We start from the raw sequence: 12,982 nt of genomic DNA, 5'->3' as shown, positions 1-12,982 counted from the left end.
CAGTGGTCATGTCTTTTAAATATTTAGGTCTTGAAATCTCGAGCCACAGCAACCTATACTCCGAAGTGAGGGAACAAACTAATAAAACCTCGGCAATATCTGGATGCTTAAAAAATATCGTATGGCACAATGAACCCACGCAGATTAAAAGTAAGGTCCGTATATACAAAACGTGTGTCAGACCAATCATGGCGTATGCAGTAGAGACGAGGGCAGATACAGTGAGAACAAAAAATCTGCTCAGAACGTCAGAGATGAAAGTACTATAAGCAATAGCAGGAAAAACTCTAAAGGACAGAATCCTGAATCAAGAAATTAGGCCGACTTGCGATACCCAAGACATAGTACGTTGCAGCAAGGCATAGAAAGGAGAATATTCTGGAGATATCACGTCGATAGAATGGACAGCTCCAGAATCCTCTTTACCGTGGCCCATGAAAGCCCAGCTGGTCGCTATCTACCCGGAAGACGACCAAAGAGATGGAAAGACAGCAAGAACTTTAGTCTCAGGAATCACCCTACAGCCAATAATAGATCAACCGATCTAAACAAAGGAAAAGAAAAAGTATTGAAGAAGAAATATTGAGGAATAAAAAAAGGTATTTTTCAATATGAAAAGGTACACAGCTAAAACGAGCTCATAGAATTTCTTCGGTTTTCGATTATTTTAAAGCCGTCTTCTTTTTGTTCTCCATTAAAATTGTTTTTTTTTATGACTCCTTTTTTGCCGTGTGACCTTCATTCTACATAATTTCCGTGATTTTTAAAAAACCAAACAGCGTTTATTATTGATACTAACTTATAATTAACACAACCAGTTGACCTCCGAAGGTACAAAAAAATACCATGTGGTTAGTATAAAAATTAAATAAATCATTCTAATAATAGGATTAAAAAATCATTAAATTTTTAAAAGAATATTAGCATAATATGGAAATATCATTTTTTTTATATTTTAAAGTAATAAAGGTCTATGAAATACTGTCCAGTAAAAAAAATAATTTCGCTAATAATTAGTATTGGTAGCATAAAAAATATTTTCAAATTTTGAATTCCCGCAAAAACGGTCAATCACGTCACGATTCATGTTTATTTGTTCCCGACCATCCAAACTTGTTTAGAACATTGTCACGAATCTTGACGTCACATCTATCAAGGCCAAAAATGTCTTGTTTTCCAGAGTCATGTTTAAAAAAAGAATATTTCTTAAATTAATGTATGAAAACATTTCTTCATAATATCCATATTGATTTTGAAAATACAATTAATTTTTCTAAATCCATTTCATATATTTTTATCGGTATTTGTAGTACGCGATATTTCCCTATTTATAGTAGGGCCAATATAATAGGTCACATTTGACCCTTCATCAAAATTCAACAACATAACCTTGTAAAGGCGGTAATAAAATATTATTCATTTTTTCGAATTTAGGACTGCACAATTGCTTAACTTTTTTCAATTACGATTACATATTTATTGTAATAATGACAAATGAAGGTAATTTTACGATTTACTTTCAGTAATAAACCATTTTAAACATAATAAACTTTTTCTGTTCTAAACGTCGTTACAATGTTGCATCAGTGAAACTTTTTTCTTTTTAAACACTAGGGATGTTACCCAGAAAAATCGAATGTTGATAATTTTGTTAAATTATGTACTTATCTCATTCTGTTTCTTAAATTTAAGATAGAAAATAATAATGATACAGGGAATCGACTTACGATTTTTAAAATAAAATTACAGTACCTATAAGTACTTTTTCATAGTAACTGAATTCAATTCACATATATTATGTTTGAAGTCCGAATCGATTCATTCACTTTAATCGATGTTTTTAAGCAGGTCACCTCACTATGAAGCTAAAACCGACAAATGTCAAAACCTATTAAATTGGCCCTACTATAGTTTCATATAATTAACTGGAGTCCTTTTAATAGTATGTTATAAATTAATGAATTCTAAAAAAAGGCACTGACTAAAACCATCTCTTTTAAAATAAATAACATCTGAACTTATTACGTACCGCAAAACCGTCCAATTTTGCCCTGGATGGATATTTTGCCCAAACAGTCTAATCTATGATCAACCTTTAAAAAAACATATTTCCATTTGATTTCGGTAAATTTAAGTCTTCTGTAAAGTTGATACAAGTTGGATGATATTTTTTTTCTTTCCAGGGTCGATTATATAATATTTATAAAAAATCTGTATATACTATTGCTTCAGGGCCGTCCAAAGAAATCTGACTTTATTGTCTTATACCCGATCTTTTTTTTCATTTATTTTTTATATTGAAAACATATTTTACATAATTTCATATAATATTCCCAAAGAGTTTCTGTAAAAAAATTCATTTAGGGACATGCAGATTACAATATTTATTTACAAACGTATTTCTGTTTTAAAACTATAATACAATTTTCAAAAGCAGAATAGAAATTAAGATACACTACAAATTAAAAAAGTATCAAAAGTTCCAAAAATTACAAAATTTACATAATGCAATCTATAAAAGAATAAATAAAAAACAAAAATTAAAGAGTTTAATAGTTGCATGTATGTATGTACATAATGCAAGCTAAATGAGTATGAGATAAAATGTTAAAAATATACAAAATTATAAGAATGAAAAAGTTTTTAGCATTACTAACGTTCTTTATATATATTCTCAATTCTCAAAAGTATTTCAAATTACATATGCAAGCTTAACCAATAAAATAATAAATTCTTTATGTCTGTGTGAGGCAAATGAAGAATACAGTTATGTGTGTGAAGTAGAATCAGAACCCTGGACGAGTGTTTTCAACTCGATGGCTACTCTCAGGTAAAAATCTTAAAAAAGTAAATTTATATAGTAGGGGTAAATCCACCTCATAGTGTAGTGGCTGACGCGTTCTTCCATTTTGCTTGAGGTCCCAGGTTCCACGTGAAATACTCTTTAGGTGGTTGTAAACTTTAATATTTAATTATCCCTGAACTGGGCCCTGAAGCCAGCTGATCAACGTGTAACAAAAATTATAAACATACGCCGCGATTAGAGTACCAATGTCCCCAGTCCCCTACGCACCATTGGAATGGAACAGGTAAACCCATTAAACCGATAATTTCAAATTTTGTGTCCTGCCGACCCTCCTACAACACGGTAGATAGGGTCATAAAAAACACCATGTTATGTGAAATCGTGTTGTATGCTCAAGAGTGTATACATCTGTAGAGGGATAACAAAACATTTGACCAATCCAATGCATGTTGCCTGTTATAGCGGACTCATTTTTTAAAATATGTTTTGAATGCGAGAAAGGGAGACAAAAAAAATCTGTGGGTACGGTCCTCATTTTTTGTTTTGTAGTCCATTTTAGAATTTTACGATGCTCATTTTTTACGTACGCGGGCGGTATTGCTTCGAACTGTCAAACGCTCTGTCGGTATTTTGATGATTGTTTAACGTATTTAGTGCTAATTACATCAAAATTCATTATGCCGACTTGTGCCATGAAAGGATGTTCAAATAGAACTGGAAAAGGGAGAAAACGCTTCATTTATCACAGGTATTTACAAATATTATAAATTTTCCCATTAATACGTTTTTTGGTAGTTTTCAATATAAATGCACCATTATTTTTTTACTATCATTTGAGCAATTATTATAGCATGTATGGATGTATATACTCTATAAGATGTATATACTCTAAGGTTGTATGAGACTCTGATGCAGTACAAAAAGGGGGGTGTTCCAAAAAAAATAAATACTGGTTTTTGTTATCAAAATTTTCATATTTATGTGTTAATCAGTAAAAATAACCTTTTCCATTAAATTCAACATTTTCATTGCATAAATGAGGGCATTGGAAGCAAAGATAGCAACCTCAAAAAAAAAAAAAATGTTATGAAGTCATTCTGTAGTTTATCAACTTTATTTTTATAAAAATCATCAGTTGAGTTGCAAATGCAGTTTAAAATCATACTTCTGATGGTTGAAAATAGTGTTAAGCAAATATAGCAATATCCATCAGCTATTTTATTCGACCAATGACAGGCTTGAGATTTTAATTTTTTAAATGGCCGTGCCATACGAATATTAAGAAAGTTTTTGGAATTCGTGTTTCTATTAAAGCTAATTTATTAGTATCTTAAAGTTTAAGTTAAGTGAAAATAAAATTTCTAACATAAAGACTCTCTTTGGCATTATTGTAGCAGTTTTAATTATTTTTCTCGAAAACACCAAAACAGGAGTTTGCTATCTTTGCTTCCAATGCCCTCAAATGTTCTAGTAGGCAATTTTTTCCACCAAATACAAGTTTCGTCCCATTAAAAACTTGATTTGGCGTGTATTTATGCTATTAATTTTTTTTTTCTGGAAAAGTCCTGGCAGCTTCATGGTCATCCGACGCAGATTTCTTTTATTTCCTTATGTCATGGATCGCAGAACGATTTTTGAATTTTTTAAACCACCCTTTGCGTGCCACGAAATCTGGACTGACAGAAGACTCCATTTTCTGTAAGGTGTTTGTAAATTTTCGGACCTTTATGTTCAATAATATTCCTATACGATGCCTCTTTTTACAGCAATTGTCGATCCAAATTCTAAATGACTTTGTCCAATTTTTAAGTATCAGGCATAGAAAGCGTTCCGTTAATATATTTATTAATTTTAATCAACCACAAATACCAATGGAGTATTAGAAAAACTATCATTATTTGGTGTAAAAATAACGATAATTAAAAACTTACGACTCTTTGCCCCTATAACAAATTTATCTCAGTAAAACATTTTCGTAAAAAAAAAAACAGGTTACGCGATATTGCGGTATCACCGACGATATATTACGTAAATAAATAAAATAATCAATTTATAATTTCAAACATAGAAAAAAAAGTTAAAAGTCATTATATCCTGTTCATTTATCTTATTTAAGATAATTTATAATAAGTTGTAACTGAAAAATAAAGTATTTAAACGAGATAATAAGTACTTGACTGTAAAAAAATTCGCATGCAAAAAATAAAAATTCCCGAATTTATTCTCTACCCCCACGAGAAGATTTAGTATAGTACCCCTGGGGTACTGAGTGGAGGGTGAGTGCTCTCAAGTCTATTGCTAAATTTCCTACTCCCTGGTCTCAAAGTATCGGGCTATTAGGAGGTGGTAAGCGCCCTCATATTTTCAGGTTTAATTTAATTTTTTAAGTTTTATTTATTCAGAAAAACAACAGCAATACAAAAAAATATATACAACATTATAAAAAAAAAAACATTAAATAAAGCCAAATCAGTTTTCCACATAAATACAATCATAAAAATCCAGTTAGTTAGTTTTTATGTGTGAGGATGCGTGGGTAAGTGAGTGGAGTGTGGTTTTGGTAGGTATGTGAATATATGTGTGAGTGTATATGGGTGTGAGGGTGGGTTTATGGACAGAGTGAATGTGTGTTTGATATGAGTGAATAGAAACAATTAAAATTATGATGTAAATTTTTTTTTTTTTTCATATAATAGTTTTTTAATTCTTGTTTTAAAAGTGAGTTTACTGCAGTTTAAAATGTCTATGTTATTGAAAAATATATTATAATTACGCGCCAAACGAATCAGAGGAGAGTTCTGTGCATAGGTGCGAACTGTAGGTACATGGAAAAGAGATAGATTCGTGTGACGGGTGCGGTAGCCAGGTTCAGAAACCAGAACAGGACTATCAAGACGTCCATTAAGAATGTCATGTAAAGTCACCATCTGGTTTCTGAGTTGGCCCTTAACGTACCTGGCTACCGCACCCGTCACACGAATCTATCTCTTTTCCATGTACCCACAGTTCGCACAAACTATGCTCAGAACTCTCCTCTGATTCGCTTGACGCGTAATTATAATTTATTTTTCAATAACATAGACATATTTAATTACAGTAAACTCACTTTTAAAACCAAAATTAAAAAAACTATTATTTGAAAAAAATTATGTTTCGTTATAAAAAAAAATATATTTATATTTTTACATTATAATTTTAAATTGTTTCTATTCACTCATATCAAATACACACTTACCCTGTCCTTAAACCTACCCTCACACCCATATACAATCACACACATATTCACATACCTACCAAAACCACACTCCACTTTTTTACACACGCATCCTCACACACAAAAAAAAACTCGCACACTTGCACTTCTATAAATTATATTTAACTGAACTGGATTTTTATAATTGTATTTATGTGAAAAACTGATTTGGCTTTATTTTATGTTTTTTTTATTATGTTGTGTATATTTCTTTGTATTGCTGTTGTTTTTCTTAATAAACAAAATAAAATAAATAAATAAATATCTAATACCAAACGACGATCCTCAAGACTAAGTATATTATGTTTATGACAACAAGTTTTATAGTTAAGGTCCGTAAATCTGGATTCAACCCTCCTAAGGCCTCGGTCCCCCGACGATGCGACTTCTTTTGTGATATAAAGCTTCAAATTCGGCGCGTCCGCATCTTGTTAGATCCGACACTGAACCCATAACAGCAAACTATTGAGTTTTGAGAATAGGAATAATAATGAATAATGAAACACATTTCTTTTTTAAAAGGAATAACCCGATAAGCTTCTATTTTAGGGCCTTGTCATTGTTGGATTTTGCTTGCCAACGGCGGGAATCGAACCTGCGACGTCAGCTGCATAGTTGACTGTGTAACCAACTGCACCGCGGCGTCTGTCTTTGGCATAGAAGACGTATGAATGTAGAAAGAGCGAGTTCTATGTGTACAGACAGCGCGTTATGGCGTTCTATCCTCTCTGTCTACCCCTACGGGGAAATAGCGTCATGGCTTTTTTTTAAAATAAGATATCGGGCGTAGCAACCTTAGGACGCGACACTATGGTGATACGATGGTGCCTACTTTACGAGGCATCAGTTTCTCGTGATCCAGGACTCCACAGCTGACGGATAGTTCTCCATCGGTAGTTCACGCCTGAACTACGGGACGCTAATCTGACATGCGAGAGAACACCATGATTGGCCGCAGACAGAGGGCCAGGAGAGGTTTTGTGGATTCCATGTGCTCCACCTAGGAGCGGACATGGATTAATTAAGTAATCACGTGTAATCAGTAATCCGTCTTTGTTGATAAGTGGCAATTTCATTGTTTAAGCATTTTAATGCAACAAGCGAGTTTTGAATGCCCAGACATTACGGAAACGAATTTTATTGGATGATTTTATATCAGTTTTATTCAAAAAATACTATTGTGAATTTGTAGGTAAATAAATTAATAATGTAGGTGATAACGTGCGATCCTTGAATCTTTTTATCAATCGGAAGATGTTTTTGTTATATTACATTATATATCAGAGAGATCGATGATATTATATCTATGAAACAAAGGTTTATTGATTATCTAATATATTATTTTCCTAAAAATGATTAATTGTGTATATCATGTACACGCCCGTTTCACACGTATCGTGCAAATCCACTCGGTCCGATAAAATTAGGGTGGGTGGATACATATTTATTATTTTCCGTTTTGGTTTCATTTTTTTAGGTTTAACTCGCGGGTGAAAATGAATTGTTAATTGTTCTAAGAAATTTGCGGTGCTGCGCAGATTCAATTCGCTTTTTATGGATATCTTAGATGGGAGATCATATTATGTTATAATTAAACTCTAATACGCTCCTGACTCAGGATTTACGAAGAATAAATTCAATAGCTGGGTTTTTTTTTTTTTTTATAACCCCTTACGGATTATTACATTTATTTTACATAAAATAATATATACATTTTTCATTTATACTCTGTTGTTCAAAATAATATTTTTTACATCTTTTGAAAAGTTTGTCTGAGTCTTTTGTTTAGTTTTGTCTGGTAGTTTATTGTATAATTTCAGTCCCTGGTTATGAACCTAGAATAAGACTAATGTAGTCTTGATTGTCCTTGTCTTGTTTTAGAAAGTTGTATATGGTATTTGTCTGGTATTCTCGTATTATGTCCATGTTGACTAAAATTTTGTATAAGTTTTAGTTCTTCGTCTACAATTACATTAGTGGCTAATTTATGGATAAATTTTAATGATTCTAGTTGAAAGAGTTCAGTTATATTTAATTGCTTAGTTTGTTTAAAAAGTTCTCTAGTTGCAGTTAAATAGGGAAGGTCATATACTAACTTTAATATTTTATTTTGTTGTCTTTGTAGTCTGTTTGTCATTTTGATATCCTGCTCCCCATAGTAGATGCGTATAACATATTTTAGTTTTTACATAGGCTTCATACATTAGAATTTTTTCCGTTTTTGGAATAAAATTTTTGATTTTTAAAAAAAGACTCGATAATGTCGCCACTTTGCTAATTAAATTGTTGATATGAATTGTCCATGTTAATTGTCTGTCTATTGTTAGTTAGTAAGTCGTTCATTATTTATGTAAGCATCTACTTTATGACATTTTTTTCTAGTTTCAAAATGGATAATATTGCATTTTTTTTCATTAAGTGTAATTAAGTTTGTGTTTGTCCATTCAGTCAACATAGTTAGGTCTTGGTTTATGTCATTGTTTGTTAATACGTCTGTTTGAATAATTTTGATATTCTTTGAATGAATCCGAAGGTTTTGGAAGATTTTTTTGTTATATAATGATAGTATGTACCAGTAAGTCTGGAATCTGGTAAGTAAGTCTGGAATCTAGTAGAATCTCGTACGCCTGGAATCTAGTGTGATACCAAGATCTCTCGAAGCTGATAATTGAAATAATTGATGACTTAAATGGATAAGGATGTATCTTTATTAACAGCCAAAGTTCTAATATTAAAATGGTTAATTATTCTTTTAAAAAAATGTAATGAAAATGACAATCTTCAAAACAATATTTTAATACTTTTTTGAAATCTGGGATTTGGAACAATAAAGGCAACTAGATTTTCGATTGTTTTTAAAAAATATTTTTATTTAAAAAAAAAAAAAGAAGTAAATACTTAATTGTTACAGTAGTTTAAAAAACCCATTTTTAATTTTTACTTATGCCAAATTAAGTTTTACATCCGTCGTGCAATATGCACATTTTCAATGAGTCAGCCAGATGCATAAATTAATTGCATTGATAAAAGACTTAGGGTCAAATTAAAATATAACTCAAAAAGAAACACTTAAATTAAAAATTACAAATAACTATCTCTGTGCTTAAAAATTTGCTAAGCATTTGAGGGACCACAATGAACAATAATGAACATGCTTTATTACAATATTTGAGTTTTTCCAAATGTTCGTAGACAAAAGACTGGATTTCACCCCCTCGGGGGTCATTAAGATTAACAAATTACAACAGGGATGGAGAATATCTTAAATAAGGGAATGTGGAATTCAAGGCATTTACAGTGCTTATGACCTGTCATTGGCTGGTTTAAGTGGCCACTTTACACACTGTGTAACATTCACCATTTTGCCTATGTTTGAACATCCATATTTCTTCATTTCTTCCATTTGTTGATTTTAGTAAAGTTAAAGAGCTGAAACCTTTATTGTTGTGAAGAGATTCATCTGGCTGAATTATTTCACATACTAGGCAACGCCTGAAAAAAAACTTCTTCTTGGACTAGTTGGTTTCATTACAATATTTGAGTTTGTCCAAATGTTCGTAGACAAAAGACTGGATTTCACCCCCTCGGGGGTCATTAAGATTAACAAATTACAACAGGGATGGATAATACCTTAAATAAAGGAATATGGAAGTCAAGGCATTTACAGGGCGTATGACCTGTCATTGTGTCACACTGTGTAACATTCACCATTTCGCCTATGTTTGAACATCCATATTTCTTCAATTCTTCCTTCCTTCAAATCTTCAATCTAGGCAAAGCATCAATCAACATCTTGCTCCTATAATTAAAAATATTTGAAATATATATAAAGACTGTTGTCAGTAAAGCCAAGGATATTTAAACCCAGGCAGAATGGTGAATGTTACACGGTTTCTAATGTAGCCAATGACCGGTAATGAGTCCTGTAAATGCCTAGATTCCCATGTTCCCTTCTCTAAAATATTTTCCCTCAGATGGTAACAAATTTAGATTAATCATTTTGTTTGTAAGACAAATTTCTAAGGCTGACTTGCGGTAGTGTTTGTCGGACACGAGCGTAATGTATCTGTTAGTAAGATGATGCAATACTTTTTTATATACTTTTATCAAATTGTGATTTCTTTTAATCCAGTATCATTTCGCTTCAATATTCACAATTTAAGACTGATACCCTTTTAGGCCGATTATTTTTCTTTCGATAACGACCAAGATAACGCTACAAATGATGTTTTACAATCTAGTTACCTATGCACTATTAAATTAAGGTAAATGAAAATATGAGAAATAAGACGAAGGATTTTTAAAAAATATAAATTACTCGTATTAAAAACAATTTCGACATGAAATATAATAATAATATAATACATGTAAACTGTTTTTTTTAATTTGCTCGTTTTGATTCAACCAAGCGTAGGTATTTATTATAGATAATTTATATGACCCATCTTTGTGAAAATTACCTCAAGGGCGCCGTACAATAAATATCCCAACACGTCTTGCAGCTACATAGCGTATGGACGGTTAGGATTCTAGTTTCTCGTTTCCAATTTTGATTTAATAACTAGCTACAAATAGGTAACAGCGGGCTATGCGGCTACAGAGCGCATGGACGGTATGAAATTTAGCCCCCATTTACACGATTTAAAAGTGGTCTTTTTGTGTTTTTATTTTTATAAAATCGGGTACAATTATCAATGCAGAACGTTTTGTAATTCAACTCTTTTGAGCTGAATTACAAAACGTTCTGCAGCTACAGAGCGCAAAGATGGTTAGGATTGACGTTGACCTGTCGTTGACGGTTGGAAATCATTCTTAAAATTTAAGTATGAAATAATTTTATAGTGAATGACATTGACAAACATGGACGAATGGAATTCTAAATATATTGTGTGTTAATATAAGTTGTGTCCTTTTTTTCTAAATTTAAAAATGAGCACTAAAATTTAAATCGAAATGATAAAGCTCATTCGAAAGAATTTTTTTGTTTGATTATGATTAAGCCCTCAAAATAGAAGGTCAAGTAGACGAAAGAGACCATTTTATTTTCGACGCCTCCTTCTGTTCGCGTTCAATCGAGGGAAAGAAGCTGCCGAAGATGTTCGCAATATTTGCGCAGTATACGGTGAAGATATCATGAGTTATTGACTAATTTGCTGTATTTTTTTTTGTTGAGTCCTTTTTGTAATCAAGAACAAAAAAAGTTTTGAGCAAATTGAGGTTACGTGTATTTGGTATTTTTTTTACCGAATGTACATTTATAAAAAAAGAGTAAATATTTTAGATGTATTTATTAGAGTAAATTGTTTAGAAGGATTACAATTGAACGCAGTTGTGCAGAAAGCAGGCCAGTCCACAATTTTGAAAAAATGATGTATAGTTGTTATCGTATTCAGGAAGGTCAATTCCATGTTCTGCTTAAAACAACCAGGCCGCGTTTTTATGAAAAAACTGAAATAATCACTTTCTGAAAATTTCATGATATCGAAATGTCATTAAAATGAATGTCACATCATACATTCAAAGTTTTCATGAGATTTCATTCTATATTAGATCTGGCTGTTTTCTACGAAATAAATATTTCTCCATACTTAAAAAAATCATCGAAATTTTAATAAACCATTTATTTTTAAATAAAAGATTAACTGAATCTTTTCAATTAAGTACCCTAATATAAACATAAAATACATAATATAAACAATACGTAATGACATAACAAACATCTGAATTTTACTAGGGCTGGCTGTTTTCTGTTAAATGCACATCTTAGGTTGTGTAGTCAGCAAGACTTTAAAAATCATTCAATCTTGTCATGTACATAATAAAATTATTTTTTGTAGTATAAAAAAAACGAATGCATGCACTATTAATCATTTGTCAAAGTAAAAAACATTCGATTATTCACTATTTTCACAAAAGTGCTATTATCTCAGTTTCACTTTTTTATGGCTGGCTGCTTTCTGCATAACTACGTTCAATTATTTATTAGATGGCATTGAAAGAAAACAGCTTCTTTTTTTTGCTAGATACTGCATTTTTGCTTGGAACGGCAGCCTTGTCCTCTTTATTTGAAAAAATGGACACAACTTATGTTAACACCTAATGAGTGGAGTAATAAGTTTTTCAAGTGTTAAAAATAAGATTTTCTATCATTATGTAAGTACATAAATAATAAATATTGTAAATAATTCACATACCTATTTATATTTAGTACACAAGTCACATCTACACAATCTTACGAGTTCACTGTACTTGTGTATAATAGCTTAGTCGCAATAAATTGTACTTTCACTTTTACTTTTGCTGAGTTTGGGCTAATAGACGAACAATCACATCAAAATATGTCCAATCAACGTTAAAAAATAAATATCACGTAATATACTGTTTGACAAATCAAGAAATATAACTTATTTCACACACTATGATTTTTAATTATTGCTTATCGGAGTATGTAGAAAAATAATAGATAAATAATTAAATCACAGATAAAATATTGCACATAAACTATTGAGTAATTCAATAAATCGACTTTCGGCTTAAATTATATTACTAATAAAGAATCATTTCATTTTTAATATACACGTCACTTGGGATCAATTATTACTCAATTGAAAATGCCCACCTTAACTCGCCGTTTTTTATTACCACTCGAAAGAGAAATGGAAAAGAAAAGTGGAAAATCGCAAATCTAACACTTTATCTCCGTAGAAGTGTTGCCTGCTCTCGTGGCCACATGGCAATGTTTTCTTTGTTGTGTATCAGCAAGCGAGGACGGCGCGAATTTAATTAATTGAGAACGGCTTGTGATCGGTCTCAATGGCTAGATCTAACTGGTGTGTAGACAGTGAGCACTGAGCACTGGGCACTAGGTTACAGCCAGAGCGGGCGTATGGCTCGCTCACGATGATCGCTTCAATTCGCTTACT

The 12,982-nt window shown here is 31.6% G+C and overlaps 1 protein-coding gene across 1 annotated transcript in view; it reads right to left on the bottom strand.

The window, feature by feature from the left end:
* The window catches only part of LOC148279848 (ATP-binding cassette subfamily G member 4-like), a 64,417-nt gene extending 51,435 nt beyond the window's left edge, over positions 1-12,982 (bottom strand). Inside the window, 1 exon segment of the mRNA XM_088229299.1 lies at positions 12,254-12,982. The gene's annotated coding sequence lies outside the window, so the exon portion shown is untranslated.

The sequence above is a fragment of the Micrasema longulum genome, unplaced genomic scaffold, assembly GCF_059751315.1.
Source record: "Micrasema longulum isolate JH-2025_06_02 unplaced genomic scaffold, ASM5975131v1 h1tg000662l, whole genome shotgun sequence".
NCBI classification, from domain to species: Eukaryota; Metazoa; Arthropoda; class Insecta; order Trichoptera; family Brachycentridae; genus Micrasema; species Micrasema longulum.
The sequence above is the reverse complement of the archived record's forward strand: the minus strand, read 5'-3'. Positions and strand labels throughout refer to the sequence as shown.